A 25,657-nucleotide genomic window follows, 5' to 3' on the forward strand; every position below is an offset into this window, starting at 1 on the left:
GGCATGAATGGTGGGGTGTTGAGTCGTGACACCACAGGAGTTAGGGGGAGGGGTTTAGGTGGGTCTGTGTTCGATAGCTGGTACAAAACTTATAGTTTCACTCCTGGGATCGGCTTTGTATAAACCTTCTACACCCATGAAGGGGGGGGGGGGGGGGGGAGTTGGGGGAGTGCATTTGTTACTTACTGCCAGGGGATATTATACCCATTAGTGTATATTTTATTATGTGTATGTATTGCTGGTTGTCTTCGTCCAGTGCATGGAATGATTATGATGTTTGTCAGAAACATGAAAGCAGAAACCTCAATCTTGGTCAGGGTGAGGCACAAGTCAGCCCTAATTTGACCTGTGCTCAACTCTCTGGTAGCTTGGCACAGAGCAGTCAAGCTTTATTCAGAGGCAATGTGTGAAGTATTATTTTTTTTATTTTAAAAAACCTTTATTGCAGCATTCATAAAGTACAAGTATGGGCCTACAACCACGGGGGCCGGCCGCTAAACAGAAGTAAAACTCAATGTATCATAACACAACACAGCTCTTCAGCCGACAGCCTTGAGGTCCGGCAGGGATTCAGGATGGACCTTGTATTTGAACGCATTGATAGAGCACAGGATATAATTAAGGTTTTCTTTTTTTTATACCTTCAAAGTCAATGATGACGAAAGGTACGGTGATACACTCATGGTCTCCGGGACACCATCTTCCAGGGCGCCATCCGTTGGATTCGATATTAACATCCATACTCGTTCCCACACGGGGTCCTCGCACGAAGTCAAAATGGCCGCGGCTTGGGTGGCTGTTGTTTGCTGGTTCAACCGTGGGGCAGGGTCTGGTACCTCGAACATAATCCCAGTCAGACTTGCATCCATTTTAGTCATTAACACATCCACTTGCGAGTGAATCGCCCAAAGTTCTGCCAATATTGATCTCCGCGTTAGCCCAGACGCCGTTCGATCCATCAAATCAAGTGCGGTAGCAGTCACAATCGACTCCCCGGGTGAATCTGGCATTTTCGGGGGGGGGGGGCGAACAGGATAATGAGAGGGCAAGCGTTGACGGCGACCCGTAGTTATCCACAGCCGGGAAAACCCGGTACAGCACCGCAGTCCGGGGCCTCGACCCGCCGAACCCCGACAGGAATCTATACTGGGTATGGGGATCCCCACACACAATCAGCGGCAGCAGGTCACCTCTCTCTCAACACTGGGCAAGGAAAACAATCTCCACCAAATTCGGGCGTAGACAAAGTCTCCACTACGATGGACCGGACCCTGCCAGGGTCTCTCAGCCGATGTTGTTGCACTGCGACCTGGCCATGCAGTTACTCGAGGCCCCGGCTTCACCGCTGGAACATGCCACGATCTTTAACTCTGTGTAAGTTCGTGAAATCAACCGATAAAAGCCTTGGGATTTCACCGCTGGAATGAGGAACACTTCATCCAGGTAGAGGCTGGGTGTAAGATCAGTATATCGTACAGGATCTTGTGGCGGAATACGGAGGTCGGCGGAGCCGGGAACCTAAGCAGCCATCTTGTTTGCCGTCGTAGCTCCTCCTCCCCAATGTGTGAAGTATTTGTGCAACACTTCAAACAGTACTACAGTGAAAAACACCACACAAAAAAATGGATCCCATACCAGATGAAACAAAAAAGAGTACTAGTTAATAAATTAAACAAGACCAAAACTACAAAAAAAAAAAAGGGCAATATCAAAGTTTAAAGATTTTGTTGAAAATTGCAATAAAAAGCACAAAGCACTAACTGCAGATATCTGGACGAGCCGGACCACGACAAAGTCACAAGCGAAGGCCGATCATGATGGAGCAGGGGCCGACTATAGGGACCCAGTTAGGCTGCTGAACAAAGTACCTTAAATCCGGGTTTATGGAGCGTTGCGAGGGTCCGCGTCAAAGATGCACCGCCCAGACTAAGAGATGTCGGTTCCGAGATGCATCGTGGCTGTGAAGTGAGTTCCTGCATTGTTGTCCAGGATCCCGTTGATGAGGGCTTGCGATACGAAGTCCTGCGTCGTGTATATGTTGGTTAAGAGGAGCGGCGATGCGGAGTACGTAGCTGTCTAGGCTGCCATCAATGAGGGATGTGAGGGTCTGCATGAGGATGCATTGTGCAGCAACAGTTCTGATGAGGCAGCGAGTTGCCGTCAACAGACAGCTTGCAGCCTTCCTCGAGACGAACGGATCCCTCGGCCCCTCGCATTCTGGTTTTCGAGCCAACCACAGCACCGAGACCGCCCTCATCGCAGCCACCGACGACATCAAAACCCTGCTCGACAATGGGGAAACAGCGGCCCTCATCCTCCTGGACCTCTCTGCAGCGTTCAACACCGTCTGCCACCGCACCCTAGTTCAACGCCTCAGCAACATCGGTATCCAAGAGAAGGCACTGGAGTGGATCATCTCATTCCTCACCGGAAGAACACAGAGTCCGCCTCCCCCCGTTTCAATCCGAGGCCACCGAAGTCATCTGCGGCGTACCGCAAGGATCATCACTCAGCCCCACCCTCTTCAACATCTACATGAGACCTCTTGCAGCCATCCCACGGCAGCACAACCTCAACATCATCTCCTACGCCGACGACACCCAACTGATCCTTTTCCTCACCAGAGACCCCGCCACCGCCAGAACGAGCCTACACGAAGGGATGAAAAACGTCACCGAATGGATGAAGAACAGCTGCCTGAAACTGAACTCAGACAAAACAGAAGTCCTCGTCCTGGGACCATCGCCCTCCGCCTGGGACGACTCCTGGTGGCCCCCCGCCCTGGGCGCCACCCCCAAGCCAACAGACTACGCACGCAACCTGGGCTTCATCCTGGACTCCTCCCTCTCGATGACCAGACAAGTCAACGCCGTCTCCTCATCATGCTTCAACACCCTACGCATGCTCCGCAAGATCTTCCGATGGATCCCGACCGAAACCAGGAAGACTGTCAACCAGGCACTCGTCACCAGCCGACTGGACTATGGAAACACCCTCTACGCCGGAACCACAGCCAAGCTACAGAAAAGACTCCAACGCATCCAGAACGCCTCCGCCCGACTCATCCTGAACATCCCCCGACGCAGCCACATCTCCGGCCACCTGAAGGACCTGCACTGGCTCCCCGTCAGCAAGAGGATCACGTTCAGGCTCCTCACCCACGCACACAAATCTCTCCACGACCTGGGCCCCAAGTACCTCAACGACCGCCTGACCTTCTACACGCCCACCCGCCAGCTACGTTCGACAAGCCTCGCCCTCGCCGCCGTACCACGCATCCGAAGAGCCACTGCTGGTGGCAGATCCTTCTCCTACCTGGCGGCCAAGACATGGAACTCTCTCCCCATCCATCTTCGGCTGACCCAGGACCATCTCGCCTTCAGGAGACAACTCAAGACCTGGCTGTTCGAGCAATAGCAGACCCCTTCCCCCAAGCGCCTTGAGACCCTGCCGGGTGAGTAGCGCACTATACAAGTGTTATGATTGATTGATTGAGTTGCGATTCGATGCTGGTCTTTGCAACAGAGGAGACTCACTCAGCAACAGCAACAAGTTTGTTCTGCTAAGGATTGCGCTACGCTGCAGAGGAGATGCGTCAGTTCTAATGGATCCTGTAAGGAAGGCAGAATACCGTAGGCCCATTTACAAGGGTCCAGGACTGGGGTGGCGCCATTGTCTGGTTAGACTCACAAGGGCAGAGTTCAGGTGCTGGGGTCGAGGTTTGTGGAGCCTTCTGTCACTGAGGCTCAGGTCAGGAGGCCAGTCAGCTAGCCCATTGAGTCACTCTGGGTTCCTGGGTTCAACGGATGCAGCTCGAGTCTGCACCCAGGCAAGAGGGCAGCAGGTTAGCACAGCAGGGCAGTAGACCATAGTGGCAGTATTTTTAGCAGCACTGCAGTCCTTTCTGTTAGATTATCCACAAGTACAGAAGTGTAAAGAAGAGTTGGTGTCTGGGGCCAAATATTTATACCCGGTTTTTCTTTTGAAGTGGGAGAAGATTCTAGGGGTTTCCCTTTGAAGTACTCAAACATTCTGCTGTCCCTGCCCTTACTCCAGACTACAGGGAATATGCAGCCCTTTGCGTAGAGGCAGGGCACAACCTATTCAAGTGTAAGTAGGGCTGTGCCCAGCTCAGCCTTCCCATCCTGCTAGTGATGGCCCATTCTGGCATACCTAAGCTCTCTATTTTGTGTGACTTTCTAGGAAGACTACACAATGCCCAACTGTCGGCTACACCCAGTCATATGACCCAGAGACGGGCAGCAGGCATTAAATGGCAGGAAAGTGACAACTTTCTAAAAGTGGTGTATCCGACTTCTCACAACATAGGATTTTTCCTTACAATTCCAAAAACACCAAAATGAACTGGTTACATGCTCCCATTTGGAAACTGCAAGGTATTTAATGTAATAATGTAACTCCAATGTTATCCTATTGGAGGGGCACACTTTGCAATAGTGGAAAAAAGTAATCATTTTTCCCCACCAGGACATGTAAAACTTAAATGAAGGTGTCCTACGATTTAAATACTTTGCACCCTGCCCTGTGGGCTGGTCAGGGTTTACCCTAGGGGTACTTATATGTATCAAAAAGGAAGGTTTGAGCACAGGTAGTGCCATTTTGTTGCGGATTTGATTGTAAATTAGGAATATCAGTTATATAAAAGCCAATTCTACCTGTATATCTATCTACGATGTGTATCTATTCTATGGAGCCCTTGGCCAGGTTGGTGGAATCTTATGGGGTGGATATCGTATCGTATCGTATGCGGATGATACGCAACTGGTGGTTACTCTGTCCCACAACCCAGTTGAGACGGCAGACAAATTTTCTGCATGTCTTGTGGCACTTACAGCTTGGATGAAGTGTAACTGCCTTCGCCTGAACGGTAATAAGACCGAACTTCTAGTGATTGGCTCCTCTACTTCAATCTGGACATCAGCCTGGTGGCCCACTGATTTGGGTCCTACGCCCACGCCGGCTGATACAGTGAAGAATTTGGGTGTCCTTTTGGATTCCAAACTCGCATACTCCCAACACATTGGCAAGATGGCGGGCAAATGCTAATGCTTACTGAAGGTCCTGCGTAAAATATTGGATCTCCTACCTATCAGAGACAGGAAAACTTTAGTACATGCACTGGTCACGTCCCATCTTGATTATGGAAATGTCTTGCTCTGTGGCCTGAGTAAAAAGGGACTGAATCAACTGCAATGTGTCCAAAATGCGGCGGCCAGGCTTGTTCTAAAGTTGCCGAGGAGGTCTTCGGGAAAACATGCGTTACAGATCCTGCACTGGCTCCCCATGTGGGAACGCATTCGGTTTAAGACCATGTGCATTAGTCACCGTATTGCACATGGCAGGGGCCCGGCCTACCTTCACAGGATGCTAAATTTTTACTGTCCTTTTGAGATCCATGGGCAGTATGCAGTTTTCGATACCCCACATTTATAAAGCATGGATGGGTGGGCGTTCTTTCAGTTTCCTGGCCAGCAAACAATGGAACGAACTTCCTGTTGAGTTGCGGATGGAACCGTCGGAAACCAGGTTCCGGCAAAAACTAAAGACCTATCTATTTCCTGAAGATTAGTTTAAATGTAGGGTTTCTCTTCCCCAGTCCTTTCTCCTCTCCGTAGATTGATCTTTATTTTTAGTTGTGTTGGAATGCATCCTAGCGCGGAGAGTCACTGTCTTTAGTGTATTCAGGCGCTTAATAAATGTTTTTTTCTGTAGTAGGGTATCTCTGTTATAGTCATAATCTAGTGAATAGTCCCGCCCATGTGCGTGGACCCCGGAGCAATCAAAAATAATCTCTTAAAGTGTCGAAAAAATGCAGAACTGCACAGACACTTAAGAGACTAATTTAAAGACATATATTGCAGCCTATAAACAGGCTACACTGTCCAGTACTTCAACTAGAAATTCCACCAAAAATCCACAAACAGCAAAGCCTGTCCAGATTTCCTTTGCCTTAGCAGCAAAAACCCTCTGGAATGATAGAGAGGAAGACATGGACAGACAAGCCCCATAGGCTGCCATTATGTGGCTCAAAACAGGATACTGTGCCTTTAAGAGAACTTCACAGTATCCCAGAATGCACTGCAGGTCCCTTTAACTTTCAGTTCTTTTTGAAGGCGTAACACGCCAGACCTGTAGCATTCCTTACATGAATATCTCCACCGGGGAGGAGGGCGGGCGCTTATGACTATAACAGAGATACCCCTACTATTGAACTGGAGTTACAGGACAGAAACTACTCCTTCTGTAGTAGAGGATCTCTGTGTATAGTCATAATCTAGTGAATAGAATGGCAAGCCCATCCCCACACCAAAGCGGCGGTGGAGAAACGAAATCAACACCACTATTGTGCGAACAAATTCCACAGCGAAGCCTGTCCAACCTGAGCATCTGCCCTGGCATCAGTGTCCAGACAGTAATGCTTAGCAAAGGTATGAACCAGACCACAGACAACATGACCGCCCTCAACCAAGCCACCCGCAAGCACCACCAGCTCATCCGCATCACCAAGAAGAAATCTCTGAAGGAACGACTGGACAACAACGCCCACGACAGCAAGGAACTCTTCAGCATCGTCCAGGAGTTCTCCAACCCCTGCACCAGCAACAACGACATCACTCCTTCACAAGATCTCTGCGACTCTCTCGCCTCATTCTTCCACCGCAAGATCGCCGACATCCACAACAGCTTTGGCACACCATCCACGCACCCAACCACCGAACCAACGCCTCCCACCGCCACCCTCCGCACCTGGACCACAGTGACCACCGAAGACACAGCCCGCACGATGAACACCATCCACTCCGGATCTCCGACCGACCCCTACCACGTCTTCAACAAGGCCGACTCCATCATCGCACCCCAATTCCGGACCATCATCAACACCTCCTTCAACACCGCCACCTTCCCGGAGAGCTGGAAGCATGCAGAGCTCAGCGCCCTACTGAAGAAACCAACAGCGGACCCCACCGACCTCAAGAACTTCCGCCCCATCTCGCTCCTCCCTTTTCCTGCGAAAGTCATCGAGAAGATCGTCAACAGACAGCTGACCGCCTTCCTCGAGACGAACGGATCTCTCGACCCCTCGCAATCCGGTTTCAGAGCCAACCACAGCACTGAGACCGCACTGATCGCAGCCACCGATGACATCCGAGCCCTGCTCGACAACGGGGAAACAGCGGCACTCATCCTCTTGGACCTCTCCGCAGCGTTCGACACGGTCTGCCACCGCACCCTAGTCCAACGCCTCAGCAACATCGGCATCCAAGAGAAGGCACTGGAGTGGATCATCTAATTCCTCGCCGAAAGAACACAGAGTTCGCCTCCCCCCGTTTCGATCCGAGGCCACCGAAGTCATCTGTGGCGTACCACAAGGATCATCACTCAGCCCCACCCTCTTCAACGTCTACATGAAACCACTTGCAGCCATCGCTCGCCAACACAACCTCAACATCATCTCCTACGCCGACGACACCCAGCTGATCCTCTCCCTCACCAGGGACCCCGACACCGCCAGAACCAGCCTACACGAAGGGATGAAGGACGTCGCCGAGTGGATGAAGAACAGCCGCCTGAAACTGAACTCGGACAAGACGGAAGTCCTCATCCTGGAACCATCGACCTCCGCCTGGGACGACTCCTGGCGGCCTCCCGCCCTGGGCACCGCTCCCAAACCAACAGACCACGCACGCAACCTGGGCTTCATCCTGGACTCTTCCCTCTCGATGACCAGACAAGTCCACGCCGTCTCCTCATCGTGCGTCAACACCCTACGCATGCTCCGCAAGAGCTTCCGATGGATCCCAACCGAAACCAGGAAGACGGTCACCCAGGCACTCATCACCAACCGACTGGACTACGGAAACTCCCTCTATGCCGGAACCACAACCAAGCTACAGAGGAGACTCCAACGCATCCAGAACGCCTCCGCCCGACTCATCCTGAACATCCCTAGACGCAGCCACATCTCCGGCTTCCCATCAACAAGAGGATCACGTTCAGGCTCCTCACCCACGCACACAAGGCTCTCCACAACCTGGGCCCCAAGTACCTCAACGACGACTGACCTTCTATACACCCACCCGCCAGCTACGATCTACCAGCCTCGCCCTCGCCGCCGCACCACGCATCCGAAGAGCCACCGCCGGAGGCAGATCCTTCTCCTACCTGGCGGCCAAGACATGGAACTCCCTCCCCACCCACCTTCGACTGACCCAGGACCATCTCGCCTTCAGGAGACAACTCAAGACCTGGCTGTTCGAGCAGTAGCAGACCCCCTCCCCCAAGCGCCTTGAGACCCTTCCGGGTGAGTAGCGCGCTATACAATTGTTATGATTGATTGATTGAACCGACTTCAAAGTGGCGGCCTTGCAAATTTCTGCAATAGGAACATTACGGAGAAAAGCCATCGTGGCAGCTTTGCCCCTGGTGGAATGAGCCTTAGGTTTACCTCCTAAGGTCTTATTAGCTTTCTGGTAACACAATTGTATGAAGGACACAATCCACCTAGAGATGGACTGCTTAGAGGTCGCAAGACCCGTCCTGACTGATCCATAATTGATGAACAATTGGTCTGACCTACGAATATCTTTGGTCTTATCCAGATAAAATTTCAACACCCTCCTAACATCCAGGGAATGTAAGGACCTTTCCGCTGGAGATGAAGGATTCTGAAAAAACGTAGGCAAAGTTATAGTCTGTTTGACATGAAAATCAGAAATTACCTTGGGAAGAAATTTAGGGTGAGTACACATAACAACCTTAGCAGCATGAAATACAGTATAAGGTTCTTGACAACACAACGCCTTAATTTCACTCACCCTGCGGGCCGATGTAATGGCCACGAGGAACGCCGCCTTCCAGGACAGGTGCTGCAACGAAGCCTTATGAATGGGTTCAAAAGGCTCCTTCATCAATCTGGACACCACCACATTCAATTCCCATGAAGACGAAGGAAGCCTGACAGGAGGGAACACTTTCTTCAAGCCTTCCAAAAAGTCTTTGATCACAGGGATCTGGAAGAAGGAAGTCTGTGAAGGGCTTTTCCTGTAGGCAGTCAATGCAGCGAGATGGACCTTAATGGAATGAACATTAAGGCCAGACCGCGCCAAATGTAGAAGGTAAGGAAGGATGACATCTTCCTTGCACGTCGTTGGATCAAAGTTCTTGGACGCACACCAGATACAAAACCTCTTCCACTTGTAAGCATAGAATGTCCGAGTGGAAGGTCGCTTAGACTCCTTTAGTATGTCCATGCAATCTTCGGGCAGATTCAAGTGGCCATATTGCACTATCTCAGGAGCCATGCCACCAAACTCAAAGACGAGAGGTTGGGGTGCAACATCTGCCCCCCGAACTTTGTGAGAAGGTCCGGCCTGCACGGCAGCCGTATGTGCGGAAGGAGAGACTGGTGAAGCAGGTCTGTGAACCACCACTGCCAGGGCCATTCCGGGGCAATCCGGATCATCCGTGCCCTGGACTGGGACAGCTTGATGAGCACCGCTGGAATCAGGGGAATGGGGGGAAAAGCGTACACAAAGCTGTTCGACCAGTTGATCCATAGCGCATTCCCCAGCGTCCCTTGCTGGTAGTACCTGGAGGCGAAGTCTCGTCATTTGCTGTTTTCGGCGGTGGCGAACAGATCTACGTCTGGAGTCCCCCACCTTGCGAAGACTTCTCCTAGTTCTTCGTCGTTTATGACCCATTCGTGGTTTTCCGGAATCAGTCTGCTCAGTGCGTCTGCCTGAACATTCTGCACACCTGGTAGATGGGTAGCCGTTATCGTCAATCCTCTGGCCAGAAGCCAGTGCCAGATCGTCTGCGCCTCCCGAGACAGGGTGCGCGATCTCGAGCCCCCCTGCTTGTTGAGGTAATACATCGTGGTCGTATTGTCCGTCTGTACAAGCAGAGAGTTGGTCTGGAAGGACGGATGAAAGGCCTTTAGTGCCAAGTGAACAGCTCTGAGTTCCAAGAAATTGATGTTATACGTGGACTCCATTGGAGACCACGTTCCTTGAATCTGTAAGTCTCCCGAATACGCTCCCCAGCCGAGGCATCCGTCACGATAGTCTGAGTAGGAATATCCTTGTGGAAGGGAACCCCTCTGAGGAGATTCTCCGCTGAACACCACCACTTCAGAGACTGAAGAGCATGCAGAGACAGTCGTATCTTGTCATCCCAAGATCCTTTCCTCTGGTCCCATTGGTCCTCCAAGCACTCCTGCAGAGGTCTCATGTGTAGTCGTGCACGAGGGGTGAGGAAGATACAAGAGGCCATCAACCCCAGTAGACAAGACACCGTCCTCACTGTTGTAGATGGAGCGGTCATAAGAGCCTGAGCCTTCCGATGGATCGATCGCCGTCGCTCTTCCGAAGGAGACACGCTTGCTGACAGCGTATTGATGTTGGCTCCCAAGTACTGAATGCACTGGATCGGGATCGGACAGACTTGGAAATGTTGATGTGCAACCCCAACTTGTTCAAGAGAACGCATGTCTTCTGGAAGTGCTTTTGAGCTTCCGAGAAGGAGGAGGCCTTGATCAACCAATCGTCCAGGTACCGGTAGACAAACACCTTGTTCTTCCTGAGGTGTGCCGCTACCACTGCCATGCACTTCGAGAATGTTCTGGGCGCAGATTTCAGCCTGAATGGCAGCACTGTGTACTGATAATGATTGGTGCCGACTTGAAATCGCAGAAACTTCCTGTGTTTGTACGTGATGGGCACATGGAAGTAAGCATCCTGTAGGTCTATTGCACAAAGCCAGTCTCCCTGTTGCAACTGAGGATAAATCTGATGCAACGACAGCATGCAAAACTTTTCTCTGCGAATTCACTTGTTTGCCTGCCGCGAGTCCAGAATGGGCCTGAACTCCTTCTTGCGAACCAGGAAGAACCGGGAGTACAGACCTCTTCAAATTTGAGACAGAGGTACGTCTTCTATTGCCCTTTTCCTTAACAGGTTATTGGCCTCCGCCTGGAGCTCGCGCAGTTGATACTGCGAGCTGACCGGAGGGATCGCCCATACATACTCAACCAAGACAGTGTCCAGGAGCGCCCAATGGGGGGCTCTGGTCACAAGGGGCCCTGGGAGCAAGGGGGCACAGCTGTATTTCGGGTACCCAGGCTGGGGCGCTTAGATGCATTTCGAGCAATGCACAAAATAGGACCACTATATCTACAGAAAAAATTCAAGAGATACTGCCCAACCAGAAGCCTACGATCATCAAATTCCAATACTTTGGTAGTTCCTAGGTTTCATTTAAAAACCCGTGGAGGAAAGTCCCTGGCAGTACTGGGTGCAAAGGCTTGGAATACTCTGCCTCCTGCCCTGAGAACTCTGGATAAAGAAACAGAGTTCCACAAAGAATTAAAAACTTGGATATTCAAACTGCAAGATAGCATGGCCAGAACTCTAGTTTGATGCATGCCTTTGTTTTTGGTGCAACTCTGAGCCACTTTGTCATCTGGTAATTTGCCTGAGGTAGCGCCTAGATGCTCCATTGGAGCGATTGCTGCGCGATATAAATAATATTTTACATTACATTACATTACATGCTGAGTTGATAGGTCAGCTGGGGTCTGTGCGTCCAAAGCCTTTGCGGTTGTTGGTTTCACTGGTTGAGGGTGTGGAAATTGGGACGTGTGGTGCTGACGTCCCTCGACAGCTGCTCAGTCTCGGTGCTGTTGGAGTCCGGATTGGACTCTGACGTGCTTTGTTTGTTGCAAGAAGTCTGGTACCACATGTATTGGTGCTGTGCAGCTCTGCCTGGTCCTGGTGCCCTCTCACTTGGGTTGGGGATGGATCTGACCTTTGGGAGCACTGGTACTTCTTTCTGGGTGGCTGCTGCATCGGGTGGGCCAGCCGGGGACTGGCAACAGGGTAAGCCTGGCTGCTTTTTTTGGTGCCTCCAGACTTCAAGAGAGTAGTTCTTTTACTCCAAGGAAGATTGCTTGCAGTTTGTAAAGGGCTAGCAGTCTACCCGGGTTCTTGGCAGTTGGTCAGCTGCAGAACAAGTCAATTGGTGACGATTGTCGAGACTGGTGCAGGCAGGGTTTATTGCCAAACGTCCACAGCAAGTCTTCAGTCCTCGTTTTCTCGTGGCTCTCCTTTGTCCCCTTCTTTTGGATTGAATTGAGTTTGAGTTCCTGGCATACGGGTGCCTCCTAAATAATCAATTTAGTGGCATTAAGGGGAGTGAGCGGCAGTAGCCAATGGGCTATTTACCTCTAGGGTAACCTCACACCCTATATGGCCACTTCCTGTGGAAAGTGGGCATAGCCCTTGTAGGAGAGTGGGGTCTGCAATCCTATGGTCACCCCCGATTTTTGCTTCTTGCTTCACTGATTTACGACTTTCCCTGGCTGTGGGCCTGCTAATCAGACCCACAGCCTAGCTGTTCTCTCTCTAAATTGACAAGCATGTACCTTAGGTGCATTTACCAATTGGTACTGGGCCACCTTATCAGTAAGTAAGTAAGTAAATATTACTTTTATTTGATTTCATAAAAAATCATAAAATCATGAGAAAAACACATCTTACATAATGATTAGCTAAGGTTAAAAATCTATGAAATATAGACGAGTAAAACCAACCTTATCAGTCCCTGTACAGCATACCTTAGGTATCCAGGGCATGGGTGTACCCAGGGCCTACCAGGGGCTGCAGCATGTACTATGCCACCCCTGGCTAGCCACCCAAATCTGACACAACTGGATGCACAACAGCTGGGGCAAGGTGGTGTAATCAACCTTTGCTTTAGATATAGTATTCCTATATCTAACCCTAAAATGGACACATATATTCCTATCAGTCACTCCTATGGCAGGCCTTATCAATCCTGTAAGGCAGAGTGCTTGGAATTATGTGAGATGGTGCTCTGGCATGAGCTGAGCCCATTTGCAGCGTGTGGAACCAAGTCCTAATAGCTGTTCCATGACTATACCATATACTCTTAAGTGCATTATGTACCTCGCGGTCAAATGCTAACTTTGGCATAGCATTATCAAAACATGTCGAGTAAGGTGTCATACGAATTGGAATACTAACCCCTCGCCAATTCTGGCGACGGGGTTAGCATTCCACCTTTCTAGAGGGACACGACATGTATGTAACTGTGAACCCCGGTTAAAGTTAACTCGAGCCTCAGCATCACAAAATGGATGCTGCCACCACAGACACAAGTCTGACCTCCTGCTGCTGGGAGTCCTTCCAGCGAGGAGGGCTTGGACAAAGGGTTTCCTGTCAGGGGCGGTGACAGCACCATCCCAGACAGGATTTTGTGTATCCCAGGTAGGCAGGGCTGAGAGGAAGGTGACTGCAAGTGGCACCCCGGTGCTCACTGTGCATATGCTGGCTCAAACCAGTTCCAGGGGCACCCCAGACCTGAGCTGGGGAGAGACTGGACAAAGTAGAGGGGTGTAACCACCCCCCTCCTGGTCCCACCCATGGGCAGGACCTAGTCGCGTGCCAGCCCCTTTTCCTAGGATAAAGGTAGGAGCGGGCCCCCTTCCCAAATTAGATAATCTTGAACTACTTTCCACGAAAGGAACTCTTGACATTTTCTGAAGACTCTCCCTTGTGGCTAAGGAGTAGCCACCCTGCACCAGCAGGCACCACCTAAGCGGTCGCGGTTTGCTGCACGTCCATCCTCCGGATCAAGACTGACCAGCTCGACGAGACCCGGATTCCCTGCCATCTCTGACCTCTACCTGCCTCATCAGCCCAGCTGAGATTTGTGGGTGCGACGAGACCTGTGGGACCGGCTATCTTCAAGACCTGCACGACGCTTAACCAGCACGACCACCGAGGGATCCTCGAGTGAGTGCACTGGGGTTTGAGAAGCCCCAACCCTGAGCAGCTCTAGCACCGAAGTCCAGCCCCCCAGCATCCACGAGATCTGCGTGGGGCCCTTCTGCTTCTTTGCTGCTTGCCACGTTGTCCGGTCACTTGCCCGTTGGCGAGTGGCCCTCCTGACGACGTACCACGACATTTTCACCGCTGGTCTAGGTCCTCTAGACTGGCCCTTGCTCCTTGTCCAACAAGAAGTGCCCTGGACCTTCCTGGTCCATTCCAGACGCCATTTTGACTCCACCGTGTGGGCTTGCCTTTGCCAAGGCTGGTTGCTCCAATCCCGGATCCAGCATCGCCGACAGCAGCTGCCGCCATCGTGGGACAGCTCGCACCTCCAGCCTGGTCGCCGACAACGCCTCCTGGCCCGTGTGACTGCAGAGTCCAGTGTCACCCACTCACCTGATCGCGGTGACTTCATCCGGTGCCATCCTGGTGCCCACACAATCACTGGCTAGTGATTGAGAACAGAGTCCCCTCTGCTTTCAGGTCGTCTTCATCACCGATCCAGCCTTGGATCACAACGAACATCTTCACTGGTCGCCTGCCAGCAACATCTTCTTTCAGGCTCCATAGACTACAACGAGGATTCCCGACGTCATTTGAACCCTATGCAGCCGCAGCCCCTGGGCTAGGTAACCCGAGCATTTCGGTGCTCCAACGTAAGTTCACTATCCTAGTGTCCAGATCCTTTTTCGTTTTTAGTCTACCTAGTCGGATTCGTCCGGAAACAGTAACTTTAGAATTACTAGCATCCATAGACTTTGTCCCGCATCCCACGTAAGAGTTCACACTCTGCACCCGAGTTCCCTAGGCCTCCTGCTCCTAACCTTAGGGTTCAGTAAGGTAGTCCTAGCGGTCCTGAAGCCTCTGGATCGTGTTACTTACCTGCTAGTATTTCGCACTCCACTTTTAGAGTATATGGTTTTTCGTGCCCCTCGGGCATTTGTGTTAATTGTGCAACTTGTAGTATTTTCTTAAGAGGCTCCCTGACTCATACAGAGTTCAGGGTAGACTTGTTATTAATAAATATACTTTATTTTTATAACAACTTGTGTGGTGTCCTTTCACTTGGTGTTCAAGGGGTATATGTGATAGTAAAACAGCTGGCTTAACACGCCCTCTAGAGTTTAGCCTAAAGACTGCTCTTGTCCATGCTACTAGGATAGCTGGTCTATAAGGTTGACTTACAAGGGTTGTTTGGAATGATACACAGTGATCACTAGAATAGTGAGCACTATATATCAGGCCAACTTCTCACATTGGTGAGCAGCGGTTGGGATTTGAGCTTGCTGTTGTTTTACCACACTCGTATCCTAAGAATATCATTTGAAAGATCACATAAGTACCAAGGTACATATAACTTAGCTTAGAATACTCTGAGTTCTACTGAACCAGCTGTTGTAGTGTAACAGGGCCTAGCACACCCTGACTACAACTCTTAGCAAGGGATCAGTAGGTAAACCCATACTGTAGGTAAGTGCACCACTTACACCTCACTAGAAGCATGTCTACCACAGGAGGGAACACAGAGGGCCCCCTTGCGGTTGGTGACCTTCCACAGGTCACTTCCAGATATGCAGCCCTTAGCTTCCAGGAGATGAGACAACTGTGTACCTCCAGGAAACTAAAACAGGGTTCTAACCACTGTTCCCAACAAGCCGCGTGGCAGGGCGCGCGCGCACGGAAGTCAAAACAAGCGCGCAGTGTGCCATATTTAGCGCGCACACAAAATCTGATCCTGCGAGACCCTATTCATGTTAATTGCAGCGCACACGTGCGCTGCAATTAACATGAACACTAATTCAAAGGCCTACGATCAGCCCCGCAGGCATTGAAGCGACAGACAATAGACAGGAATGGAGCAGTCCTGCGGGAGCCCAGACCACTGGCAGCAGAGACCGGACCGTGCTTAATTGAAGGTAATGGCACTCAGGCGCCATCCTGACCCCCACTCTGCATCATTCAAGTTAGAGAGAAGGAAGAAGGATGCCGAAATATCCGACCTGCCCCGCCTTCTCAGCTTGTCTTTTTGGGCTGGCAGATCATCTGCAGTAGAGTGACACACGTTTAAAAGGTTCGATTGGTGAGGAACGCCGAACGCCCCATGGCCGAGGCAGAGGATTTAATCTGGAATTCTCATTCATTCACAGCCTCGTGTGCATTCCATTTTATATTAGTGTGCCTTTAAAATTATAAAAACATTATCCGTGTCATGCTGCTTATAGTGCATTCGGCTAATAAATATCAAGCAGCAACAATACATTCAGGTGCGTGGCCACTGTGCAGCAGGTGCATTGACACCGGAGGGGACCCAAGAGTGCGAGCAGCCCACTTTCCGGAGATTACGACTGCCTTATACTTTTAACAAGGGGGCATGTTCCAAGCTTGCATTATAGTAAGTGACACCTTTGAAATGCTTAAATACAAACGTTTCCTTTTCCAGGTGAACAAAAACACCATCTTTTTTTCACAGCATCTTACATTTCACACTGTCAAACGTCTCGACCATAAAATGATCTTGTCTCTGGTGTGGTAATTGAGAACTTCCTAACTGCGGGACTGGCTCACATCTCCCTAACCCGGCCTTCTCTGCAGACAGGAGTCAGTCCCTTCCCTTTGTAATGCAGCTGCGAGGACTGCTCTTTTCCAGGTGTGACCCTCCTAAAAACGGGACACTGAATGGGGCTGATAATTACCCTGAATGAGCAGCTGACGCTTGGCAGCTATGTGAATGGGTTGTACTAACACTTAAAAGCTGCGTCCTTTGAGCACAGGCTCACACCGTGAGGCATTTAAAGAGACACTTTCTGACCATGCAAGGAAAAAATGAAACTAGCGCCTGAGGCCAAGCAAACTCTATCCCATCTCTTCGCTATAAAAGTGACATTTGTATACTGGTCTTGGTACTTGAATAGTTAAGTAACAGCAATGATTAAACTTGATAACTTTTTTTCTTAAAAAGAGATAAACGTAATATTTGCGGGGACACTTCAAAAGAAATTAATGTAAGAATTGGCGTTTTTTGTACAGTCAGGGACATCTTAAGGATTTCGGGAGGGGGGAGGGTGCGGAGGCCGGGCTAAGCATATTTTCTGGGCCCCTGTTCAGAATAGCTTTGAATTTCTGATCCAATTTCAGCTCTTACATTTCCTCTTTGGCCTGGTCACTGACAGTGCACAGGCACACTAGTCCACATTCTAAATGTGTTCATCTAATAAAACAGTAGCAGCTAACTAATATTAAGTGCAAATAACATTTGTTACCGCTCCCATTTCTCATATGTGAGGTCCTGTTTTGATTGAAAGTATTTTTTTAATGGATGTTGCATGTTGCTGAAAAACAGAAGCATTACTCTGCAAAATGTCTGTAATAGACTACACCACCCACACTAAAGTAAATTAAAGGGGAACAATATTTAAACCAATCTGTTTAAGAGTTATTTAAGGGCATTAGGGCAAGAATCTCTACTTTACAGAGCAGGCTCAATCTGGGGGACCCCTGAAAGGTTGGGACCCTGGGCCAGGCCCACTTTGCCCATGCCTTAAAACATCTGCTCAGTTTATTCAAGAGCAAATAGCCAAAGCATTGGCATAGCCAATAGGTCTGTCTCACCTTTGGGACCTTATAAGTGTTTAGTCATGCAACAGCTGATGCTGTTGCACCAAGGATATTGTGCTGGATACTGAAACACTTATAAGGCCCCAAAGGCAAGACCTATTGACTATGCCAAGGCTTGTTTTCTTTTCTTAACAGTGCACAGCTGCGAGGCACTGAGATTTCGAATGGGCAGACTGCAAGTGGGTCAACTTGAAACACTCAAAATACGCCCAAGTGGAATATTATTAGAAATTACTCTTTCACGTGATATGATGGGCCCCTTTTGGAATGAAGTCTTAAGCAGTTTTGCAAAGGAGAGCTAGTTTAAAATCAATGGACTCAAAAGGCACTCTGGTCAATTTGCATGGCAATTTAGCGACTAATGGCCACACACAGAGTTTAAAATTTATTAGGCAACTTTTGGCACCACGAATTGGTGGTGCTGTAAACACATTGTAAGGGAGAACACCATCCCCTCCTCAGTATTGGCGCCTCATAACGCAAGTGTCACTGGGGCCCAGAGTCCCCCTCAAATGATAGAAATGGTACAACTGGCCTGTGCCACAGGTTGACAACAGTGCTGTGGGCATGGTGTTAGGGATAACTTCAATCTGAACCTCACCGTTGGCACCTCCCGGCACAATTGTTACTGTACCCCCTCAAGTGATGCAAGTGGAAAAATCCACAGCCATACAGCAACACCCTGGTTCAATTCACTTCAATTAAATAGGGGACCAACTGCAAAGGTCCAAGTGTCTGGAGTACACCTTACAATTGCTCTTGTCCAAACCAACAGGCTGAAGAACAAGGATTAGTCTGATAAAAGGCCATGAGGAAAAGGGTCTGGGTCGAGGGTTACCGCACAGCAACAGATCATTGGCCCACGCTCACCCAGAAGCACCCAGCAATCTCTCCTCTTGATTCAGAGGATGCATGAACCTCTTGACAGACGGGACATCAGACATATGCTATCATAGAACTAAACCCAAAGGATACTAAACACTCTTACCAAGAACAACAGTAGATGTCTGATGATAGAGCCAAGTGGGGTGGTCTTGCCCTGGCTCTCTCTGGTGCTGACGGGTGCCGGACAGGCCTGCCCTTTGCACTAGTGTGGCCCGTGCATTTCCCGTGCTGCAGGAGGAGGAAGAGAGCTAGAAAGCGTGCAGCATGGGGGAATCAGATGTAACCCCTCTGCCTTTCATCTGTGCAGCAAGGCAATATGGGACACTGAGTGCCTGGGTACAGCAGCAGGCTCCCTCATCATCCCAGTTGATTAAATATTTTTCAATGAATATGTTGTTGTTGCAAAACATTAAATATACATTTCATAAAACTTGATAGGAACAGGGTTGATCATTACTATTGTCAATGGAAAAATGGATACAATTCTACAAACTGTGGGATTTTGCCAAGGTTTTGTGAATTACTGCATTTTACACCTGTCCACCTTAGGTTGGGCTTCCTCACAATGTTTTGCATACTTACCCTCAATTTGTACTGTATTTCTGCTTTTGTTGGCCTTAGGACTCTGCACGTTGCCACTGCTAACCAGTGCTAAAGTGCTTGTGCTCACTCAGCTAATCATGGTTTAATAGGCATGCAGTTAATTGGGAATATTTAGTTTCATTATAGCCAATAGCTATTCCCCAAGACAGACTAATAATAGTTGCACTTAGTCGAATGTTTTTGGTCAAGCCAGGATCCAGCCGTCTACAGAGAAACTGGCAAGGAGAGGGTAAAAGGACAGACACACTGGCTTCTACGAGAGAAAATCAAGCAGTCCGTGGTGGTTCAAAGAGAGAGAGCGAGAGGAAAGATATCAATCGCAATGCTTAAGTGACCAAACACTAACTCTGGAGCATGGGTTAGAAGAATGTTCTGTGATACCAGCCCCAGTTCCCCATCAGAGATGTTTTAACTTACTAACAAGCACGCAGCAGGTTGTTTCTTTATAAAAGACACCTTTCTGTAGGTTTTTTTCCAAGAAGGGGGTGCATTGCATTGTTTAGACCAGCTGCCATAGCACAAAAAAGGATGTTAATTGTACCAAAGGCAATCTCTGAGCCTGTGAATTTATAAGCTCTTTGACACTGGAGGCGGAGGGTTTCTGCACTCGGGATTCTGGGAACTGTGGTCCACAGGGCACTAGAAGCCGAATGTTCACATTCTGGACATTCTGTCAACAGTAATTCACTGAGCTCTGCTACTAAAAGTATATAGAATTATTGCTGTTGTAAGAAAATGTAGGCAAATATGGTCAGAATTTTACATTTTCATAATTTAAATGTAAGGAAAGTGCAAATGTGTAACCAGTTCATGTTATGGCTTATGTATCTAATTTGAAAACCTGCTTTAAGACCATTCATGTGGCGCTGCATGTGTGGAAATGCACTCTCTTTTCACTTATTTAAGCAAAAGTTTGGAATGATATTTGGCGTTGCACCCCCACGCGCGGTCTCATTCCTGGCGCACATAGTCTTGGTTGCAGCGCACAGAGACCTTACACTGCCGCACACAGGGGAAAAAAATTAGAGGGAACATTGGTTCTAACCCTACCACTCCTTTTCTGATAGGTCTCTTAGAGACATATGATGCCAGAAGGGCTTCTAACCCAGGCCCCTCTAATCCAGATGGGAGCATGCCCCCCTTAGAGGGAACCCTTGGTGACCCTGACCTTAACCTCCATGGAGCAGAAAGTGAAGAGGAGGAAGAGGAAGAGGAGTTATCAGGGGACGAGGCAGACAAAGGTCCAGTAGTAGTCAGTAGGCTCACCAGGACCAACTTAAGCAGGCATGAGAATGGAACTGGGGGACCCCCAGGCCCACTCTCAGGCAGGCTTAACATTGGGAATGGACGAGTTAGGTCTCTCTCCAGAGGCTCTAACAGATCTATTCACACCCATGTCTCTCAGGCATCTTCTCACAGAGGGATGACATCCCCTCAGAGAAGAGAGCATGAAGCTAAAATGAGGGAAGTCAATCTGAGGATTGAGAGGGAAGAACTTGCCCTTGCCAAAGAAAGACTTGCCTTTGCCAGAGAGCAGAAATTGAGTGGGGCAGACCCCACTGGTGGCAGCATTATCCCTAGAGATAAGGACAGGAGTTTTGATACTAGACACCTGAGTAAAATAGTGCCCCCCTTTAAACAAGGGGATGACATCCACAAATGGATGACTGCTTTGGAGAGGGCCTGCACTATCCAGTGCATCCCCCAGAGTCAGTGGGCAGCTATACTGTGGCTCTCCTTTGAAGGTAAAGGTAGAGATACGATCCTCACTACTAGAGCTGAGGATGCTAACAATGACCAAGTCCTGAAGAATACACTGGTTGATGGGTTTGGCTTAACAACTGAGCAGTACAGGTTGCTGTTCAGAGACACCCAGAAAACTCAGTCTCAGGATTGGGCTGACTTTGTTGATTGTGCCACTAAGGCTTTTGAAGGCTGGTTACTGGGAAGTAAAGTTACTGATTATACAGGATTGTATAACCTAATTATGAGAGAACAAATCTTAAGTAATTGTCAAAATCAGTTGTTGCATCAGCACCTTATTGACTCGGATCTGACCTCGCCCCAAGAATTGGGAAAGAAGGCAGACAGATGGGTCAGGACAAGGGTCAAGCAGCAGAACCAGGGTGGTGGCCAGAAGAAAGCAGACCAGAAGGGTAATGAGAATAAGCAAAATGACCAGAAGTCTTCAACAGGGCCCCAACAATCTAAGGAGGGTGGGTCCCAGAATTCCCAAAAGAAGAAGAATAATGGTCAGAAGAAACCATGGTGCCAGTACTGTAAAAGTAATACTCACTGGTTTAGTGAGTGCACTAAGAAAGGCCCAGCTCCTACCACTACTGCCCCTAAGGCACCTGCAACCCCTAGTTCAGTTAGTAGTGGTAGTGTTCCCCCTAAGGCTATAGTAGGGTTGACATTGGTATCTGAGGCAGGCTCTGACCTAGTCAGAGTACCTACCCAGGCTGTTCTTGTTTGTACTGGGGACATGGATTTGACCCCTACAATAAGTCCCAGTACCCTGGGCAAGTACAGGCAAACGCCTTTAATCAATGGAAAATTGGCTCAGGCCTACAGGGACACTTGTGCCAGTGTCACCATGTGACACCAAACTATGTGGACCCTGAACAGGTGATACTAGGTTCAGACTACCTAGTGACCAACGCTAGCAATGTCACTACCACCCATAGTATGGCACTTGTTAATTTCTCCTGGGGAGGGGTAAATGGCCTCAAAAGGGTTGTTGTTAGTTCAGACCTCCCAGTGGACTGTCTTTTGGGCAATGATTTGGAATCCTCTCTATGGTCAGATGTGGAGTATAGGACTCATGTGGAGATGTTAGGTTTGTCAGCACACGTCCTTGCTGTGACTAGGTCACAGGCCAAGAAATGCCCAGCTGAACTAGTGCTGGATCCTGGAACAATGGACCAGACACTAACCAAGAGTAAGAACAGTAGGGTTAAGGCAGTGCCTTCCCCTTTGCCTCAAGGTGAGGATCAGCTCTCACAGGAGACTGACCCAAAGACCCCAGAAGGAACTGTCCTAGAAGAACTTGAGCCTGAACAGGTTGAGTTTCTTGGGACAGGGGGACCTTCCAGGGCAGACTTGAGACAGGCACAATTAGACTGTTCATCTCTTGAAACCCTCAGACAGCAGGCTGCTGCTGAGGCTGCAGGGAATGCCACAGGTGCCCATAAAGTGTATTGGGATGATGGACTCCTTTACTCTGAGGCAAGAGACCCCAAGCCTGGTGCTACCAGGAGGACCAGGAGGCTGGTCATCCCCTTGTCTCTGAGAGGTTTCCTTCTCACCTTGGCCCATGAAATTCCCCTTGCAGGTCACTTAGGCCAGAACAAGACTTGGGACAGACTTGCCCTACACTTTCACTGGCCTCATATGTCTGAAGACACTAAAGAGTTTTGTCGCTCATGTGTCACCTGCCAAGCCAGTGGCAAATCAGGTGGCACAACAAAGGCCCCCCTTATACCACTACCTGTGGTGGGGGTACCCTTTGAAAGAGTGGGGATTGACATTGCTGGACCAATGGACCCCCCAACAGCATCTGGGCACAGATTTATACTGGTGGTAGTGGATCATGCCACCAGGTATCCAGAAGCTATTCCCCTTAGGACCACTACAGCTCCTGTTGTGGCTAGGGCCCTACTTGGAGTTTTCTCCAGAGTGGGGTTTCCTAAGGAGGTTGTCTCTGACAGAGGTGCAAACTTCATGTCAGGATACTTGACTGCTATGTGGAAGGAGTGTGGTGTCAACTACAAATTCACCACCCCCTATCACCCACAGTGCAATGGGCGTGTTGAGAGATTCAACAAGACCCTAAAAGGGATGATAAAAGGGTTACCTGAAAAGCTTAGGCGAAGATGGGACATCCTTTTACCCTGCCTTCTATTTGCTTACAGAGAGGTCCCGCAGAAGGGGGTTGGCTACAGCCCTTTTGAGCTTCTGTTTGGGCATCCTGTAAGAGGACCCCTATGTCTTGTGAAGGAAGGATGGGAGTTACCTCTCAAAAAGCCTAAACAGGATATTGTGGACTATGTACTTGGTCTCCGCTCCAGGATGGCAGAGTACATGGAGAAGGCATCTAAAAACCTGGAGGCCAGCCAAGAACTCCAAAAAGCTTGGCATGACCAAAAGGCTGTCCTGACTGTGTATAACCCAGGACAGAAGGTGTGGGTGCTGGAGCCAGTGGCCCCAGCAGCTCTCCAAGACAAGTGGTCTGGACCCCATACCATTATTGAGCAAAAGGGAGAGGTCACCTACCTGGTGGACCTTGGAACTCCCAGGAGCCCTCACAGAGTACTTCATGTGAACAGGCTCAAGGCATTTATCAACAGGGAAGACATGGGCTTGCTCATGGCTACAGATGAGGGACAGGAGGAAGAGAGTGACCCTCTCCCAGACCTGCTCACTCAGAATCCTGATGATGGGTCAGTAGATGGTGTAGTCTTTTCTGACAGCCTCTCTGAGCATCAACAAGAGGATTGTAAACAGGTTCTTCAATCCTTCAGACAAATGTTCTCTCTGACACCTAGTCAGACCAACTGGTGCACCCATGAGGTGGACACTGGTGACAGTCTGCCTATAAAGAGTAAAATCTACAGGCAACCTGACCACGTCAGGGACTGTATCAAACAAGAAGTACAGAAAATGTTGGAATTGGGAGTCATTGAACCCTCAGAGAGCCCTTGGGCTAGTCCTGTAGTTCTAGTGCCTAAACCTCACACCCAAGATGGTAAGAGAGAGATGAGGTTTTGTGTAGACTACAGGGGTCTCAATGCTGTCACTAAGACAGATGCCCATCCAATACCAAGAGCAGATGAACTCATAGATAAATTGGCTTCTGCCCAAATTCTTGAGTACATTTGACCTGACAGCTGGTTATTGTCAAATCAGGTTAGCTGAGGATGCCAAGGCCAAAACAGCATTTTCGACCCCAGGAAGCCATTACCAGTTTGTGGTAATGCCCTTTGGTTTGAAGAATGCACCTGCCACTTTTCAAAGGTTGGTGAACCAAGTTCTCTCTGGGCTGGATGACTTCTGTGCAGCATATCTAGATGATATTGCTGTCTTTAGCTCCACCTGGGAGGATCACCTGATCCACCTGAGGAAAGTTTTAGAAGCCCTGCAAATGGCAGGCCTCACTATCAAGGCTACCAAGTGCCAGATAGGGCAGAGTCAAGTTGTATACGTGGGCCACCTTGTAGGTGGAGGCCAAGTTCAACCTTTGGAGAGCAAGATACAGGCCATAAAGGACTGGGCTCCTCCAACCACCCAGACACAGGTCAGAGCTTTCTTGGGCCTGTCTGGTTACTATAGGACATTTGTCAGAAATTATGGAACCATTGTGACTCCACTTAATGACCTGACAAGTAAGAAAATGCCAAAGAAAGTTCAGTGGACAGTTAGCTGTCAGAAGGCATTTGATGACCTAAAGCAGGCCATGTGCACTGCACCTATTCTCAAGAGTCCAGACTACTCCAAGCCATTCATTGTCCAAACAGATGCTTCTGAGTTGGGTGTGGGAGCTGTTCTTTCTCAACTGAATATTGATGGTCATGACCAGCCCATTGCTTTTATAAGTAGAAGGCTGACCCCTAGAGAGAAACGTTGGTCAGCTATAGAGAGGGAGGCCTTTGCTGTGGCTTGGGCCCTGAAGAAGTTGAGGCCATACTTGTTTGGCACTCACTTCAAGATTCAGACCGACCATAAGCCCCTCTTATGACTAAATCAAATGAAGGGTGAAAACCCCAAACTTCTTGTGGTCCATTTCCCTACAGGGGATGGACTTTATAGTGGAGCACCGCCCAGGGACTGACCATGGTAATGCAGATGGTCTCTCCCGGTACTTCCACTTAGAACAAGAAGACTCACCTGGTCAAGGTTAGTTTAATGTCCCTAAGTTTGGTGGGGGGGAGTTATGTAGGAGAGTGGGGTCTGCAATCCTATGGTCACCCCCGATTTTTGATTTTTGCTTCACTGGTTTACGACTTTCCCTGGCTGTGGCGCTGCTAATCAGACCCACAGCCTAGCTGTTCTCTCTCTAAATTGACAAGCATGTACCTTAGGTGCATTTACCAATTGGTACTGGGCCACCTTATCAGGCCTGTACAGCATACCTTAGGTATCCAGGGCATGGGTGTACCCAGGGCCTACCAGGGGCTGCAGCATGTATTATGCCACCCCTGGTTGGCCACCCAAATCTGACACAACTGGCTGCACGACAGCTGGGGCAAAGTGGTGTAATCACCCTTTGCTTTAGATATAGTATTCCTATATCTAACCCTAAAATGGACACATATATTCCTATCAGTCACTCCTATGACAGGCCTTATCAATCCTGAAGGCAGAGTGCTTGGAATTATGTGAGATGGTGCTCTGGCATGTGCTGAGCCCATTTGCAGCTTGCGGAACAAAGTCCTAATAGCTGTTCCATGACTATACCATATACTCTTAAGTGCATTATGTACCTCGCGGTCAAATGCTAACTTTGGCATAGCATTATCAAAACATGTCGACTAAGGTGTCATACGAATTGGAATACTAACCCCTCGCCAATTCTTGCGACGGGATTAGCATTCCACCCTTCTAAAGGGACACAACATGTATGTAACTGTGAACCCCGGTTAAAGTTAACTCGAGCCTCAGCATCACAAAATGGATGCTGCCAC

This window comes from Lissotriton vulgaris, chromosome 9 (assembly GCF_964263255.1).
Source record: "Lissotriton vulgaris chromosome 9, aLisVul1.2, whole genome shotgun sequence".
In the NCBI taxonomy this organism is placed as follows: domain Eukaryota; kingdom Metazoa; phylum Chordata; class Amphibia; order Caudata; family Salamandridae; genus Lissotriton; species Lissotriton vulgaris.